Genomic DNA, 8,024 nt, shown 5'->3' on the forward strand with positions numbered 1-8,024 from the left:
TAAGGGTGATACGATAAAATTGTGGTTGAATCAGCTGAAGCGGACATGTCATAAATCTGTATTTTATTTTTTTATAATTAAATAGTATTAATTTTCTAATATGTAAATGACTATTATATTTAATTAGTGATATAATAATTAATTAGGAATGATATAATAAAATTACAGTTGAAGCAGAGATGTCGTAAATGCCTATTTTATTTTTATTAAAAATTATTGATTTTTAATACATAAATGACTTATAATAATTAATTAAGAATGATATAGTAAAATTATAATTGAAGCAGCTGAAGCAGGCATGTCGACCTCGTGTCTGCTTTAACACTTCAACTCCCCCTTATAAATAGTTACTAGATATCGATGGCCCGTGCCAGCACAGGACCAATATATGTTATTTTTAATGTCAATTTAAATTATTAAAATAATTTATGTTTTTAATTATTGTTATTTATAATATTTTTTTCTTTTGTTTCAATTTAAATGATTCTGGTATAATTTTGAGAGTCAGTCAAATATTTTATATTGTTTAAATTTCTTAAGTTGTTAATTATGTGATATACAATGTCTTTTACATTATTTTTCAATAATATATGAATATTCTCCTTGTCTCAATTTATGTGACACAGATAAAATTTCGACAGTCAATCAATTTTTTTACGTATATACTTTTATATTAAGTTCTTAACTGTTGTGATTTATAATACTTTTTATTTCATTTTCAAATAATATATGTTATTTTATGTCCTGCTCTGTCTTATCCCAATTTATGTGCACTAACATAATTTCGATAGTCAATCACATTTTTTATGTTGGCTTATTATTTTATGTCTTTTTTACCTTTTTTTTATAAAATATTATCAATTTTCAATACTTAGACGATCATGATAATTAATTAGGGGTGATATAGTAAAATCAAGATTAAAGCAATGAAGCACACGTCTTAAGTGACTTATAATAACTAATTAGAAGCGATATAGCAAAATTACTATAAAAAATACTTGTATAATAATTAATTAATAGTGGTACAGTAAAATTATGATTGAAATAGTTGAAACAGTCATAAATGACTATTTTACTTTTTTTTCTAATTAGATATTATTAATTTTTTAATAGGTAAATGACTTATGATATTTAATTAAGGATATAATAATTAATTAGGATGATATTGTGAAATTACGATTGAAGCAGAGAAAGCAGACATGTCATAAATGTATATTTTGATATTTTTTTACTAACTATTATTAATTTTATAATACATAAATGACTTATAAAAATAAATTAAAGGTGATATAGTAAAATGATAGTTGAAACAGCTGAAGTAGACATGTCGACCTCGTTCTTGCTTTGTTGATACAGTAAAATTACGGTTGAAGCAGCTGAAATAGTTATAAATGTCTATTTTACCTTTTTTCTAGTTAAATATTATTAATTTTGTAATACGTAAATGACTTATAATATTTAATTAGGGATACAATAATCAGTAAGAAGTGATATAGTAAAATTATGATTGAAGCAGCTGAAGCGAACATGTTATAAATGTCTATTTTAATTTTTTTATTAAATATTATTAAATTTAATATATAAATGACTCATAATAATTAATTAAGGGTGATATAGTAAAATTATAGTTGAAGCAGTTGAACAGGCATGTTGGCCTCCTGCCTGGTTCAGCTACTCAATTTCTCTTATAAATAAGACAATTTTCTTCAATTTTTGTGTTTCTTGTTTTGGTTTATTATTATTACTAGATATCGATGGCCTGTGCTATGTTAATTTTTTTAATCTCAATTTAAATTATTGAAATAATTTAAGTTTTTAATTATTATAATTTATAATATTTTTCCTTTTGTTTCAATTTAAATGATACTGGTATAATTTCTAGAGTCAGTCAAATATTTTATATTTTTTAAATTCCTTAAGTTATTAATTATGTGATTTACAATGTCTTTTACATTATTTTTCAATAATATATGAATATTCTCCATGTTTCAATTTATGTGGCACAGATAAAATATCGACAGTCAATCAATTTTTACATATATACTTTTATATTAAGTTCTTAATTATTGTGATTTATAGTACTTTTTATTTCATTTTCAAATAATATATGTTATTTTATGTCTTGTTTTGTTCCATCCCAATTTATGTGCACTAATATAATTTTGATAGTCTGTCAAATTCTTTATGTTGACATATCATTTTATGTCTCCTTTACCCTTTTTATGAAATATTAGTATCAATTTTTCAATGCTTAGATGATCATAATAATTAATTAGGGTGATATAGTAAAATCATGATGAAAGCAGTGAACACACGTCTTAAGTGACTTGTAATAACTAATTAGAAGCGACATAACAAAATTACTATAAAAAATACTTGTATAATAATTAATTAACGTTGGTACAGTAAAATTACGACTTAAACAGTGAAACAATCATAAATTTCTTTTTTACTTTTTTAATTAAATATTATTATTTTTTAATATATAAATGACTTATAATATTCAATTAGGGATAATATAGTACAATTACGATTGAAGCAGCTGAAACAGACATGTCATAAATGTCTATTTTAATTTTGTATTAAATATTATTAATTTTTTAATACATAAATGACTTATAATTATTAATTAGGGGTGATATTATAAAATTACAGTTGAAGCAGCTGAAGCAGACATGTCGATCTTGTGCTTGCTTTGCTGATATAGTAAAATTACGATTGAAGCTGCTGAAACAAACATAAATGTCGATTTTAGCTTTTTTATAATTAAATTTTATTAATTTTGTAATACATAAATGACTTATAATATTTAATTAGGGATACAATAATTAATCAAGGGTGATATACTAAAATTACGGTTGAAGTAGCTGAAGCAGACATGTCATAAAAGTTTATTTTAATTGTTTTTGTTGTATATTATTATTTTTTCAATACATAAATGACTTATAATAATTAATTAAGGGTGTTATAGTAAAATTACAGTTGAAGCAGCTGAAGCAGGCATGTCGACCTCATGCCTGCTTCAGTTGCTTAACTCCTTCTTATAAATAAGAGAACTAGAGGGGAATGCCTTATGCTAGCACAGTCCCAATTTTATCAAAAGTGACAATGTTGCTCTCTTCATTTTGTTTTATTTGATTTTTATTTTATAAATAGTTATTTCAATTTATTTGTCCAATTTTTGAAATTAAGAAATTTTGCTATATAGTTTCTAATAATATTGAGTTTTAATTAATGATTTTGTGGTTGATTACATTGCAGGAATTAAATAAAAAAATATCCAAATGAATCCTTAATAACGCTCAAACGGGAGAAAGTATTCAAAAGATACTTCACAAAAGAAAGAAGGATTGTTGTATTTATTGTACTGCCTAAATTATGGAATTCCATGTCTCTTTCCTATGCATCGATTTTGCTTAGTTAGATTTTCCTTTTAGTCTTTGCTTATTCTTGGAAATTGAATATTCATTATTTATTTTCCTTAAAGAAAAATCTTTTAGGTTGTCTTCTATAGCTTCCAAGGTATAGTAGTAGTCCAATCACTACTATATAAGCATTGAAAGATAAAGGAAGAGATATACTCTTGTCTCAACCATCTCTAGTTATTTGCTCTACTTTATTCGATCATTATATTCTCTTGAGGTTTACTGTGTATTCCAAAAGAGAGAAGAGAAACACATAGTTGGTGAGGTATTGTATCAAAGTGAGAAGGAAGGAAACAGAGTATGAGTCATAGCCAAAAAGCTTGACCCAATCCTTGTACTTTGATTTTATTGACAAAGAAGTAGTAGAATCCCTTGCAATCCAAGAGAAATAGAGTAAAACCTATTAGAGGTTCTAACCAGTATAAAATATCTGGTGTTATTTACTTTTAGCACTTTATTTCCTGAATCTTTCATTACTGTATCACTAGTCCACTATCTGTCTAAGAAAGTCGACTATCTGATCGAAAAGGTATAATTCAACCCCCCTTACCATTTTCAATTTGTATCAAAGCAAGGACTCACGATTATATGTTTAACATCAAGTCAAAAAAGATCATGGCATAGACTATTAGTGGAGCTTTATTTTCTGAAGGAACATCCCAAACTAGACCTCCTTATTTCAATGGAAAACACTTCTCTCATTGGAAGAGTAGGGCTAGAAACTTTCATCAAGTCCTATAATGTCAAAGTATGAAAGATGATCAAAATTGGTGATCTTCTACTTGTCTCTAGAAACACAGACAAAGATGGGAAGAAACTAGAAAATAATGAAACATCTACAGATAATAATTCATCTTTAGAGAACTACACTAACGAACAAATGGAGATCATTCAGATCAACTCTAAGGCAAAAATATGATGTACAATACAGTTAGTGGTGAAGAGTATGAGAAGATCTCCTACTGTGAAACCGCTAAAGAAATGCGAAATAAATTGAAAGTGACATAAGCAGGAACTGAGAAGGTAAATCAAACTCTTGTGAGTTTATTAGTATATGACTATGAATTTTTCAAGATGAAGGATGGAAAATCTACTGAAGAAATATTTTTCAGGTTTGGCAAAATTATTAGAGAACTCAAAGCTATAGGAAAAACCTATCCTGTAGTAGATTAGATCACCAGATGTAATACCCCGTACTTCTACCTAGCTTGAAATCGTCCCAAGAATGTTAGAAACTCACTTTGAAAGATGAATCTATTTTTTGTACACATGGAATTTTTACTTTTTGTTGAGTGGGAAATCGAATTAGCTTTTCAACGATACCAATTTCATCCAAATTCGGTATCGGGGTAGAAAGTTATGGCCATTTTACAAAAAGTAATCAAAATTGCCCAGGTGCGACGATGAGGGCTGATGGACCGTCGAGCCAACGACGGACCATCACCCAAACCGTCGCAGCGGGGGCAGTGAGACCATATTCTGTCTAATTTTGATGGCTCAGGCCGACGGACCGTCGAGCTAGTGACAGACCATCGCCCAAGCTGTCATAGGAGAGGCAGTGAACCCCTATTCTGCCCAGGTGAGAAGGTCAGGACCGATGGACCGTCGACCTAGTGACGGACTGTCGGACCCACCGTCGCATAGTTCGTTCAGTTGTTTAAAATTATTTTTAAAAGGGTATTTGAGTCCTTTTTCCACCCATTTTAACCTCTAATTTTATCAGATCAAGGCTCATAAGTTCATTATATATCTACAACATCAAATTAGGGTTTTTTCTCAAAGATAATCCCCAAGAACAAGATCTAAATATTCTTCAAGAAACTAAGAGATTCAAGTTCTTGAAGTCCAAGAACTTCAAAAAACTCACAACCCAGGTATGTCATGTGTTGATTCATGGGTCTCTTTCACTCGTGAAGCTCAAGAATTTTTTTTCAAAATTCAAGATTTGTGTATTTATGAATGATTAGGATTTAAATTGAATTGAAATTCATGTTCATAATGTTGTAGGGTTTTAATTCATGTTTGAAATTACATGTTCCAATGATTAACCCTAAGATTTGGTGATTTGCATAATAATCATGATAAACCCTTAAATTTACACGTTGATTAATGTATCCATGATTATTAGATGTGTTGATGATTGTATAACCAAAGCATGCTCCCCATGTGTTTGATTAAATGCCTATGTGAAGGAAAAGTGTCATACTAGTATGATAATATGAAATCCCCATTTACGTACAAATTTATGCATGTCCAATATTTGACGAAATGTCTTAGTCAATGAATTATAGATATATATGTAACCCTTGTGGTGCTTTAGAACTTCTACTTCATGAAATCTCAGACTTATTGTATTATGGACTATGATGTTGGTCATGTATTCAAGAAAGTCATTCTTTGTCAATTTTATGCTATCGAGTCCTGGGGGTACTTGTACCCGATAATTAGCTGTGTGCCTAGAGCCAATGTCATGTTTTCAAGATACGCTCAGTCGAGCCATGTTCATAGAAATTCAGTCAGTCATGTGACTCAGAAAAACTCAGTAAACTCAGTAATCTCAGAAATCTCAGAAATTCAGTAATCTCAGTAGTATTTCGTCAGTCAACAAAACTCAGTTAACTTAGCCCAGTTCAGTTCAGTTAATCATTTTTAGTGACTATTCAGATGGAAGTAGGATTTAGCACTGAGTGAACCCAAGGATGGGAATACACACCGTCAGGTGAGGGTGTGATTCTTAGAAACAATCCTTGCATTCCAGAACTATATAGCTAGCGTAGGTGGAGACATCAACAGTATCAGATAAGGGTTGATGAGGTGGATAAGCACTGTCAGATGAGGCCCCCACCATTCTTCTTTGGGGACACTGTCAGATAAGGGTCACCCACAGCTTATCCTTACCAGTGGCGCGGTATTGACACTCTTCCGATTGGGGTTATAGATTGGACCTCAACTCAGCTATATTGTTTTATTTGGGGCATATTGGTTAGATGAATACTTCCTACAGCTTCAGTTACAAAATCAGGACTGTCAGATACAGTTATTAAGTCTCAGTAATAGAACTCAGAAAGTTCTACAGAATTTAGGACTGTCAGATACAGTCAACTCAGAACAACATGAAACTCAGCTAGTTCCATAAGAACCTAGACTGTCAGATACAATTGCTCCATATTAGTTATTTCAGTTATACAATTATCAGTATGTCATGTTAGCAGTACTCAGACTCACTAATCATGTTATCACGAACTTAGTTAAAGTTACTATGTATTCATGCATGTATTCTCACGGTCATGTTATGCCGTCAGTTAGTATAGTTCATGCATGTGAACCCTTTTTCATTCAGCCTACCTCATATGCATACCAGTACATTCAAACGTACTGACGCATTTGCACTATGGTGTTTTATACTATAGGTTCAGAAGCACGAGCTCCAGAGCATCAGTAACATTCAGTCTCTGCAGTCAGAGTTAGCAGTGAGTCCTCATCCTTCGAGGACATGACCATTACTTTATTATCTCATTAATTTATTTATTTTAGTAGTTGGAGTTAGTTGGAGACATGTCGCATCAACTCCTTATTCAGACAGTTCAGTCAGTTAGAGGCTTTTCGGACTAGCATGTTCAGAAAATTATTTAAGTTGTTTTAAGTATTTCATACCCTACCCAGATGTTATATTTTAACAGATATTATGTCTCAGTTTTGAACCTTACGGCCTTACAACCCTTATTTCCGCATTTATACAGTATATTATGCAGTGTTCAGGTACAAATATCAGTCAAGGGTTAGCTTATGGTCCTTCGAGGTCATGAGCACCGTGTAGCATTCTGAATGCCAGATTCGAGGCATTACACTAGGGTTCTCAAAAGTTTGCCTGCTTAGTGACTTTTTAAGGCTATGGCTCTTAAAAGTATGAACTTAAATAAAATGACCTATGATGAAGTCAGAGGAGATCTCATTGCCTTTGAAAAGGCTCATTTGAATAAGAAAGATCAACTGCAAGATGAAAACAAGAAAATTATGCTCTTCAAAGCTACAGATGATGAAGAAGATGATGCCCTGAATATAGATAAACTTGCTCTCATCACAAAGACAACTGTTGAAAATTACAAAATTCAAAAATCAAAGTAGGAGAAAACCAAATTAGTCTGAAGAAAAACTACATGTTGATCAAAATAAGAATGAAGGTAAGTGTTATAACTGTGGTAGATATGGTCATATTACTTATGATTGTCTAGAAGTTAGAAGAGGACCCTATAAAGAAAGTCAAAAGGATTTCAGTTGTTACGGTGATAAAGAATAATCAGACCATGAAAATAACAACATTGGAGATTGTTGCTTCATTGAAATTGGAGAATCTATCCAGGTACGAACCAAATTTTTTAATGAACGTTCAAAACTAAAAAAATCTACTAGACCTTGTCATAGCTGATCTAAATAAAGCTCATGGTGAAAAAAGGGCTTTATTAAGAGAAATAAGAGATTGAGAACTTAAGATTTAAGTTTGTAAAATTAAAAAAAAAAATTATTTGTAAGAAGAAGTTGATGATTTAAAAGTCAAAATAATAGATTTACAAAATCTTTTAGTCATAGCATTGTCAAATT

The sequence above is a fragment of the Capsicum annuum genome, chromosome 4 (assembly GCF_002878395.1).
Source record: "Capsicum annuum cultivar UCD-10X-F1 chromosome 4, UCD10Xv1.1, whole genome shotgun sequence".
Lineage (NCBI taxonomy): Eukaryota > Viridiplantae > Streptophyta > Magnoliopsida > Solanales > Solanaceae > Capsicum > Capsicum annuum.